This window comes from Fukomys damarensis, unplaced genomic scaffold, assembly GCF_012274545.1.
Source record: "Fukomys damarensis isolate Sample0158 unplaced genomic scaffold, DMR_v1.0_HiC HiC_scaffold_28, whole genome shotgun sequence".
Lineage (NCBI taxonomy): Eukaryota > Metazoa > Chordata > Mammalia > Rodentia > Bathyergidae > Fukomys > Fukomys damarensis.
This window is the reverse complement of record NW_022900940.1, coordinates 40,346,091-40,356,065: the sequence shown is the minus strand read 5'-3', so window position 1 is coordinate 40,356,065 and position 9,975 is coordinate 40,346,091. Positions and strand designations below refer to the sequence as shown.

Below are 9,975 nucleotides of genomic sequence, written 5' to 3'. Positions count from 1 at the left end.
TGGTAAAAAAAAAAAAAAAAAAAATCTATATGCTGGACATGGTGAATCCCAGAACTCTGGAAGGCTGAGGCAGGAGGTTTGCAAGTTCTAGACTAGCCTGGGCAAGCTAGCAAGACCATATCTCAAAAATAAAAATAATAAAGTGAATAGGGATGTGGCTCAGTGTGAAGGCCCAAGGTTCAATTCCCCATACTTCCCCAGCCTCCAGCTTTCTGTTCCCTATTCCTAGTAGACGCTGACAGAGCCCAGATCTAGGTAATTTTGTTCTCAACACACAATTTTCATTACAAATGTGGGACTTTGGAATGAGCCTTGGAAAGATAGGAAACTTCCTTGTCTATAATTTGGAGATCATGATAATCCTCATCTTAAAGGGTTATTTCATAGTGTTGAGTGTAGGAAGACTCATAAAATGCCTAGCTCAGTGCCTGGCACATTGTCAGGATTCATAAATAGTAGGCACTGCTTTTATTAATATTTTGGATAAGTTCAAGATCATTTTTTTCTAGGCCTTAATTTTCTTTATTTAGGCCTCCTACCCTATAGCATGGAAAGCAGTTGGATATTTGGAACTAGAGGTAGGCAGATTCAACCTAAAATTTCTGTTAGACCATCACAGCTTATGTTTCAGTCTCTAGGAAAAAGAATCTTTCTTCATTTTGATTCTTTTTAGCACAGCTCCATTATGCATCTCAGAATTTGTCAAAGTCATTAAGAAAGACCTCCAAAAGTATCTGTTCGTTTCCTGAATATAGACTTTTAATTTTAAAAAGTGTTACATAATTTTTGGACATTTTTATTGTTTTCAAACGAAGCAACTTTCAGCACATCAAATTTATTCAAAGAGATGACATTGGGCCATGTTCTTGGGTCTGTTCTCTTGAGTAGATTTAATGTACTTTCACATTCCTAAAATGTTTTTATAATAGCTTCATAATTACAAGTGATGTTTTTAAATGTGCTGCCTTTAAAAAAAAGTGATTCTGACTTGCGGTTTTCATAACTTTTGCTAGTTCTTCACTGCTTCGGCTTCACCAGCTTGTAGGAAGGAAAAGATTGAGTTACACAAACAGCCAGTTCAGCTGTAGGAGTTAGAGAGCCAGGCAGAGTTTACACATGGTTAGCACTCTGTGGCAGGAAAGAGGCTGTTGTATTCTTTGTCAAATTTATTTAATAATTGGATTTAATGATTGAGAAAACTATGTACTTTGAAAAAAATTGCCCTTCAGTGGAGAAATGTAAATAGTACATTTACGTTTTTCTGTGTTACAGAGATCCAAGGAGGCCCTGAAATGCAACAGTAATTCTGTGCCCTCTTTGCACCTCAGGTGTGTTAACCTTGGTTCCATGCCCATGACAGGGGTACACAATCTGCACACAGCACAATGTTCCTCACATCCTCAACCCCTCCCACCCCTGCCAGTTTCCTTTGCTTCTTCCCCTTTCTCCTCTGATACCCATCATTAATGGTTTAGCAAACATTTTTTCACTGAGCTTGGATATGAACTCAGAATTCCTATAAAAATATAGAGCTCCAGGAAGCCACACCTAGGGGAACAGCAGCAAAGTGCAGTAAAGGAGGAAACCTATCAAACTTAGAGGATTTATCAATATATTGATAGCATTTCTTAGCTAATGTAAGCAGTTCAGCTCCCAAATCAGTTGTTTCAACTTTTAGAATTCAGTCCAATTATTTTTGGACATAAGATAAATAAAAATGGTGTATTTTTGGCTGGGTGTGATGGTGAAAGCGTGTAATCCTGGCAGGCTGGAAGACTGAGGCAAGAGGATAGCAAGTTTGAGCCCAACCTGGGAAACAACAGGTTGATGAGACCCTGTCTCAAATAAAAAAGTGGGTTCAGTTCCCAGCACTTACCATAAAAAAGAAAAAAAAAACATGGTGAAGTTTTGGTCAAGATTTTTACTTTTTAAACTATCATGCACTGTCTTGGGATAACATTGGCAAAGCTTGAATAACTAACTTTATAATAAAAACAGAATACACATGGTATTACATAAATTAATTTTGTGAAATATCCGCTAAGTATGCAAGGTCACATCAGCGAGTGTGAATGTGTTTGAAATTCCTCTTGTGTTGAAAGGGATTTCTCATTGATCTTTGCTTTTCTCCAGCACAAACTATTTTCTGTCCCATGAAAATTCATCACCATATCCCGGCATTATGGCAGATGGAGAGATCTTTGGCCCAGCACTGTTTTGGAGATCATCCTTGCCTGTTCACTATTGCTGAGTAGTTTTACAACTTGGGTTCATTTAGTGAAGAAAGGGAACCAAATCTGATACTTGTGTCATCTACCAATCACAGGCATAAAACACACACACACACACACACACACACACACACTTTAGGTGTATCTTCGGCAGTCTAGTCAAGGAAAACAGCATTGGGAGCTATGGAATGTTTCTCCTTTTTAATAAGGGAAAAGAAAAAAAATATGAGAAAATGAAAAAATGGAAATAAAGTTTTTCTAAATAGGGAAGGGAGGAGAGGGTGAAGGGAGGGCAGGGGTATGGAGAAAAAATGAGAACCAAGACCTGTCATGCATGGGCCAAATAGCAGTCAAGTTAGGCAATATATCATGACAAGGAAGAGCCCCAAATATCACTGGCTTGGCCCAGGAGAAATCTCTCACTTGTACAAAGTCAATGCTAAGTCAGAGCACCTCTCCAAAGCAGCTGTCTCCCTTCCTATGTTGACTCGCCATTCTGCAACCGGTCAGCTGTGTACCTATCCATGCTGATGTGACTATCTGTGACTGCTGGGTCAAGGGGAGAGAGGGCTGTATTGGGGAGCAGTAACAAGCCAAGGTCTCCAGTGATGAAATGTAGCAGGAGAGGTGTGTGCACTTCCCAGAAGGGCTGCGAGCTATCTGGCTGTGTTCGACTTCAAGGGCCCGAGACGCCATCTGTCTATGAGCCTAGAAGAGCAGCCACCAGAACGCTGCCGAAGAGGACACTTTTGTGGGCCTATGTCAGACTGTTAGAACGTCTAGGAGAATTTTTCTCTCTCCTTTGATTAGTGAATTGGAAAAGTAAATAAATCTTTCTGAATGTTTTTATTTTTCTTTTGATTTTTTTTTTTTGAGACAGGGTTTTATTATGCAGTTCAGGCTGGCCTTGAAATCACTATGTAGCCCAGGCCGGCCTCGAACTTACAGCGATCCTGGCTCAGCCTCCAAAGTGCTGAGATTACAGCCCTGTGCCACCACATCCAGCCCTAAGTGATATTTTCTTTAGTGTGACAGTGGTGAAATAAATGTGGGAAATGTTTCCATATTTGAAATGACTGCACCACAAAACTAAAAGTCACTATTGATAATTTAAACGTGTTGTAGTTTCAGGAGTATGAACTGCTAAAAGGCTTATGGGAGACTTTACTTGGCCTTCTTCTTCAAGGACTCATGTGCCTTGATTAGCTGAGTCATGCTCTTCTCCTGAGATGTCCGTGTCTTAACCCTCAACACCAGTGAAAATACCAGGTTACATATCAAGGAGAAATTCAGGTTGCAGAAGATTGTCCTCGATTACCTGGATAGGTCTGATATAATCATAAGGCTTCTTCAGAATAGAAGAGGGAGACAGAAGAGAGGTCAGAACCAAAAAACGCACAGCATGAGGAAGGCTTGACATGATATTTGAGTATAAGAGGAAGGGACCACAAGACAAGGAATGTGTGTTGCCTCTAGAAGCTAGAAAAGGCAAAGAAATAGTTCCCCCCTTCGAACCTTGAGAAAGAACATAGCCCTGCTGACACTTTGATTTTGCCCCATTAGGACTCATTTAGGGCTTCTCACTTCTAAACTGTAAGATAGAAAACTTGTGTGGTCATAAGTCACACTAATTTGGTGATAATTTGTCACAACAGCAATAGGAAATTACCATGGCCATGACCTCTAGAGAAAGGGTTAGGACAGAAGATTGGTATTTCTCTGAAGGGTGAAAAATATGAAATTATATTATTCTCTTGTTAGCATCTCTCTAAACAACCTGAAAAGTTTCAGGAGGAAGTAAGTAAGCTAGAAAATCACAGTTCTGAGCTGGAGATTAGCTCAGTGGCACCACGCCTACCTTGCAAGTGCGAGTTCTGGAGTTTAATCCCTAATGAGGAAGGAAAAAAAAAGCACAGTGCTGGGAAACCTAAACATCTACATCTTTTCTATTCTTCTTGTAGGCCTGTCAATCATTGAGAAACTTATGCAGAAAAATGGGAGAAGAATAAAATATAAAGCACCAATTTTATAAGAATTCCACACGGCCTTAGAAGAACTGTGAGTCCGAGTCTACAATTTGACGAGTATTCAGAGAAGTGACTTTGGAACAAGTGATGGCTGAGGTTGGTGTGTTGGAATTGGCTTTGAATGCGATCCGTTATTTGGTTAAAGAAGAGTAGGATTATGGATAATGTGCACACCCTTCCTATCTTGAATTGAGGATATAGCCAAGGTGCATAGCGAAGTCCTCACTTATAGTGAAGACTGTGTGTTCATTCATCTTTCATTAACATCTGATTAGATAAATGGGTAGGCAGAGGGGAGTGAAACACATAGAACAGGAAAGTTCTTATTTAGATGAACCACCATTTGTAACATATACAAAGGTACAGAGAGGCAAGACTTTTGGCTCGGAATAAAGAACTGTTGAAAGCACTGTTCAGCGAGAGCCCCCAAATATCATTGGTGGCAGACACCCAACTAGCCTGGTGTGGCAATCATTTATACTTTACTGATTCTTTTATACACACACACACACACACACACACACACGTACTATATATGCACATGTATAATATGTTATATATGATACATACATATATATATATTTGAGACAGAGTCTTGCTATGTAGTTCAGGCTGGTCTTGAACTCACTAAGTAGCTCAGGCTGGAATTTCAAGTGATCCTCCTGACTCAGCCTCCTGACTGCTAGGATTACAGGTGTGTAGCACCCGCCCGGTGATTCTTTTGCATTCTATTTGCTAAAATTCTGCACACAACAAAATTAGAAAGTACCCCCAAAGATCCTTTCTATCTATGCTAACCTAGTCACTTGTCATTATTTTTTTCTCTCTTCCTAATTACCAGGAGCTAGGCTCTGTTTGAGAGTGTCATATATTTGGATCATTAGTAATTGCTCTATAATAATGATGGCAAAAGATAAGTAATAGTTGTTATTTATTAATCTTTGCTCCCACCTTGTTCTAAAATGGATTTGAGGTGGGTTGCAAAAACCAGGCAATTCCCCAAGAAGTAACAGAGATTAGCAAGTGAGGGAATTAGGGCAAAGGAAAGTAGGAATGAGAAAAAAGAAGAAACTGAGAGTACAAAATGTGCTTTACCAGTTTTTGAGCCCTTGCGAGGGACGGACTGCAAATTTACCCCAGCTTTCTAGCAACCAGAAGTGGGAAACGATTAGTCCCAGGAGCCACAGATCCGTTGTTATGAAGCAGCACAGTAATTCCTGGAGTGTAGACCAGAGAGAACTGTCTCCCACGGCTCTCTGTGAAGAGGACTACTGTGAAACTCAGCGAGCCGCCTCTTTAGCCACAATCCTTCCTGGAGAGCTGACAGGTTCCTCAGAGCTGTTTTGTTACATCCTTCACAGAGGCTGCAACCTCATATCCTAGCAGAATTTTCTTCTCCCTCCCCTCCCTCCCTTCGTCCCTCCTTTGCTCCCTTCCTTTTTAGTACTGGAAATTGAACCCGGGGCCTTCACACTGAGCTACATCCTCAGCCCATTTTTATTTTTTATTTTGAGACAGGTCTGTCTAAGCTGATGAATTGCTTTGGATTCTGCTGAGGTGGAATTTTTGATTCTCCTGCCTCAGCCTCCTAGTGGGTGCCCCCGCTCCCCAATAGGCCTCTTAAGGCCCTGCATTTCCTCTGGCCTCCCTGCACGTTGTAAACAAAGATAACTCATGCTGCCCTCTGGCAGCCCAACGCCAGCCTCCTCCAGATCCCTGAGCCCCGCAGTGGGCGCCCCCCAGGCCCAGCAGCAGGCCGCAAACATTGTTCCAGTGGCCCAGTGTAGCGCAGTTTGGGTGAGCAGTGGAAGAAATAAACATGTGCTCTTCTAAGAATACTTCAGTTCCTTCTCCATACTACTATCACCAGGGTCTTTCTAACACATAAAGCTCATTGTGCCACTGCCCTGATGAAAACCCATGCATCGCTTCCTGCCCCTCAGGATAAAGCTGCAGGTTTGCTGCACGGTCGACAGGCTCCCAGCTACCTCACCTTTTTCTCTCCCTTCACTCCTGCTGCTCTATTTGCCCATAACTTTAGTTCTTTAAAACTTCTCATTTCCCCCCTCTCTTCCCCCCAAGCCCAGATCTGGGCCCGGGACTTGCCTTCCTCTTTGAAAACTATTTGTATCCTTTAGTCTGGCCAGTCTATACCTGCTGTGTTTCAGGGAATAAGCCCAGAAGTCAGTCTCTCCAGGGCATTGTCCTGAACCCTCAGACTTGGTGAGGTGCCTCTGTTAGGTGCCCACAGCATCCTCCCACTGGGGCATTGTGTTGGTGAGGACAATGCCAGATGCAGGGACCATCTCCACAGCAGTGGCTAAAAGCAATGACATTTTATTTCTCATTCGTCTAAGCATCCAGTGCAGGTGCTCCTGGCTGTTAGGCCAACGGCTCCACAGGACGATTCAAGGCCCCATAGCCTCTCCATGTGGTAGCTCAGTCCGTCATCCTCTAGGGCCACACAGTCCTCAGCATCCAGCTGGGGCAGAAAAGGACAGGGGCTGGAAGGCATCCCTTACTGCCATGACTCAGAGGTGTCCATCCTATGTTCCCGTCACTCCCATTCCAGTGGCATGAAAATGGTGCTACTCTTTGCTACGGACAGCTGGCGTCTGGTGACAACATTTTCACATAGAAGGAAGACAGTGCGTTTTGGTGGGACCCATCTCCTAACGCACTTTGTCGCAATTTCTATGACTTCACTAGACTCTAGGCTCAGTGAGAAGAAGGCAGGGGAGAGCACTGATCATTGCTGTGTCTCTTTGGCAGCTCCATGCCCTGCTTCTTAAGGTAGAGACTGCCTGGTGAGGAAAAGCATCGGTGCTTGACTGGAGGACAGAGCAGGTCGTGTGCACAGTTCACCCACTTTACACCCCTTCCCTGCACTGTGCAGGGCTGAGGGGAGAGAGAAACAGCAAACAGAGTAGCTTTTGCTTCTGCTACCAGGCAAACCCCTCTGAAAAGCACCCGTTCCCTTCCCAGACTGAAACACTCATTGTGAGCAGAGATTTCATAATCACAGGTGCCCATCAAGGCACAAGCCTCCTCTTGAATGATGAAGCCTTCTGATTAAAGACTTGTTAATGGTACTTTATGGGGCAGAGAGAAAATGTGCCGCTGTTAGTACTGGCATTGCTGCTCCATCACACATCTGGCACCTGCCTCTGAGTCCATGGAGGTGGGCGGTGGATACATCTTTTCCTCTCTTGATAAGCCAGCTATGTCTTTGGAGTGTCTCTTCATCAGTCCTTTTTTTGTGTATGTGTTAGTGTGAGCATATAATAGTAGAAAAGCAATCACCTTTCAGATTGTTAGGGTAGAAAAGAAGGAATGAATAGACTTGATGTGTAATTGACTTATGACACTGGAGAAACAATTGTCTATTTGAAGCAACATGGTTCTGTTTCTGAAAATCCTTAGGAGAGCAATAGACTTGTGAAACTGGGGCCTATAATTTAAGGTCCCCAAAGGTGACCTCAGATAATGACACTCAAGGCTCCCATCCCCACCATCCTGTACTGTATTGAGAGGAAGACTAGTATTCCTCTCCCTAAGGTGCCCCCTTTTAAATAAGCAGAAGAACCCTAGAACCGGCTCAGTCCAAAGGGTCGGTAGTCATCCTTTGACTGTCTTAGGCATCACAGCACACAAAGAGAGTCCAGCAGGTCTAGGCATCCCCTGACCACTGCGGGGACATTGTGGAGGTTAAGGCACAAGTGCCTGTCTCTGGCTTTGCCTGTCTTGTCAACATCTGGGGAAAGGAGCAAGCCTCACTTCTCTCTTCCCACTGGTCCCTCAGCCATGGGCCCTGCCGGCCAAGCCGAGGGCAGCCAATAACAGCTCTCTACAGACCATCATGTCTCCGGCTAGGAAGCTTCCATCTCCTGGAGAATCAGGGCAGGCAGAACGGCCTTGCTCCATGCCCACCCCAGTCATGTTCCAAGAGCCAGCCCGCACAACTACTTCTGAGACCACCCCCAGTGTTCAGCTAATTTTTTTCTCATCCATTGGGTATGGCCACTCCAGGCCTTCTTAGGTCCCCGAGACTGTGAACTTCAGAGCTGTTTCTGACTGTTTTCCTCGGGGAAGTTCCCATCTATCCTGTATCTTCCTTGAATCTACTCTTCTCCAAATACAGGCCTTAACACTAATAGTAACCACTGAGGTTTACGAGCACTGACTGTGTCACTGTTTAGAGTCCCATATGTAGATTAGCTTTTTAAATCTTTGAATATTGTCTATACTGTGGGCTGTGTATCATCCTCATCTTAGGTAGGGGGAAGTTAAGGCACAGAGGAGGAAACTCCTCCGAGTTTAAACATCAGTGGATTTGTGCCTGGGCCCCCAGCTGCTCCTGTTGGACTGTTTACATAACACAAGGAAATTCTTCTCAGAACACAGGTCCTCCCTGAGGTCCCTGGGCTTTACAGATGTCACTGTGACAAACACAAAGAGGGAAAACACAAATGAAGAGTAAGGGTCTCCCAACTTCATTCAGTCGTCCCTTTCCAAACTTTTAGCGTTTACAGATGCACTCATATATTTCTACAAAATCAAAGAGGGTAGAGCCAGCAGCACTTTTGTAGAAAAGGACAGCTATGCCTCATGTGTTTCAGTTGATGACGGACCATGTAATAGTCCCAGATTATATCTCCTAGTGACGTGGTAGCCGTCTTGGAGTGTCTAAGTACACTCCGTGATGTTTGCATAACAATACTAGCAACGTATTTCTAAGAACACATCCCACCATTGAATGACCCATGACTCTTTCCTTGCTCAAGAGTTCAGTCTCTCTGAACTGGGCAGGCCTCTTCCTGTGTTTAGAATTCTGACAGGTATTCCTTGGCCTCCTTAGCTGAAGTGGCACTCCTACTCCATGCTTGCTGTTTCTTAAGACCCTATTTCTTTTCTCCTGTTATACTGGATTGGTGGTATTCAGTCTTGACATGTATGTGAGTACCGATAAATTAATTCCGCTCGACACCCCAGGATGGCTAATTAGCATACAAGGAGTCCTAATCTGAATCAACCCCTTAAGCCTGGTTAACAAGCATAGGAAGATTAGAAGTAATTTGTGACTAGTGGAATTAGTTGTGGTTGGAGCTTCCTACTCTTCTGGGTTCACTTCCCTTGTTCAAAAAGCTGGGAAAAGTGTTGTGCAAGTTATGAAACACTTTTCCTTCCCTTCCCTGGTCCTGCTCCTGACTTACTGCTATGGTTTGGATGTAGTTGTTCCCAAAGGCCCTGTGTGGCAGTGCTGGTGTTGATGTAGTGGAAGCTTTGAGAGGTGGACCCTAGGAGAAGGTAATTAAATATGGGGGCTCCTCCAGCATGAATGGGTTCATGGTGGTCTTATAAGAGTAGGTCAGATCTGGGAACAGCAGGTTGCTATAGAAACAGCAAGCCTGGTCCCTCCTGGTCTCTTGCTGCCTGTGTCACCATGCAGTCTCTGTCTCTGTCACACATAAGCCTCTGTCATGATGCCATTTTCCATGCTGTGGTGCAGATGGGAAGCCCTCACTAGACACTAACGAGATGGGGTCATGTGATCTTGGATTTTCAGCCTTCAAAAGTGTGAGCTCAGGCCATGGAATTAGCTCAGTGATGAAGCTCCCTGTCTTGCAAGTGCAAGGTGCCGAGTTCAATCTCAATCCCTGGTACAAAAAAAAAAAAAAAAAAAAAAAAGGAGAAAAAAAAACTTTTTATAAAGTACC

The 9,975-nt window shown here is 43.7% G+C and overlaps 1 long non-coding RNA gene across 2 annotated transcripts in view; it reads left to right on the top strand.

Annotated features, from left to right (window-relative positions):
* The window catches only part of LOC104875493, a 74,136-nt gene that overhangs the window by 62,020 nt on the left and 2,141 nt on the right, over positions 1 to 9,975 (top strand). The window contains exons 1-2 of one of the 2 annotated variants that reach the window (XR_784079.1): positions 1,297 to 1,328; positions 4,193 to 4,354. This is a non-coding gene — a long non-coding RNA (uncharacterized LOC104875493). Of the gene's footprint in view, positions 1 to 1,296; positions 1,329 to 4,192; positions 4,355 to 9,975 lie in introns of those variants that run through there. The other variant, XR_784080.2, reaches the window with a different exon arrangement.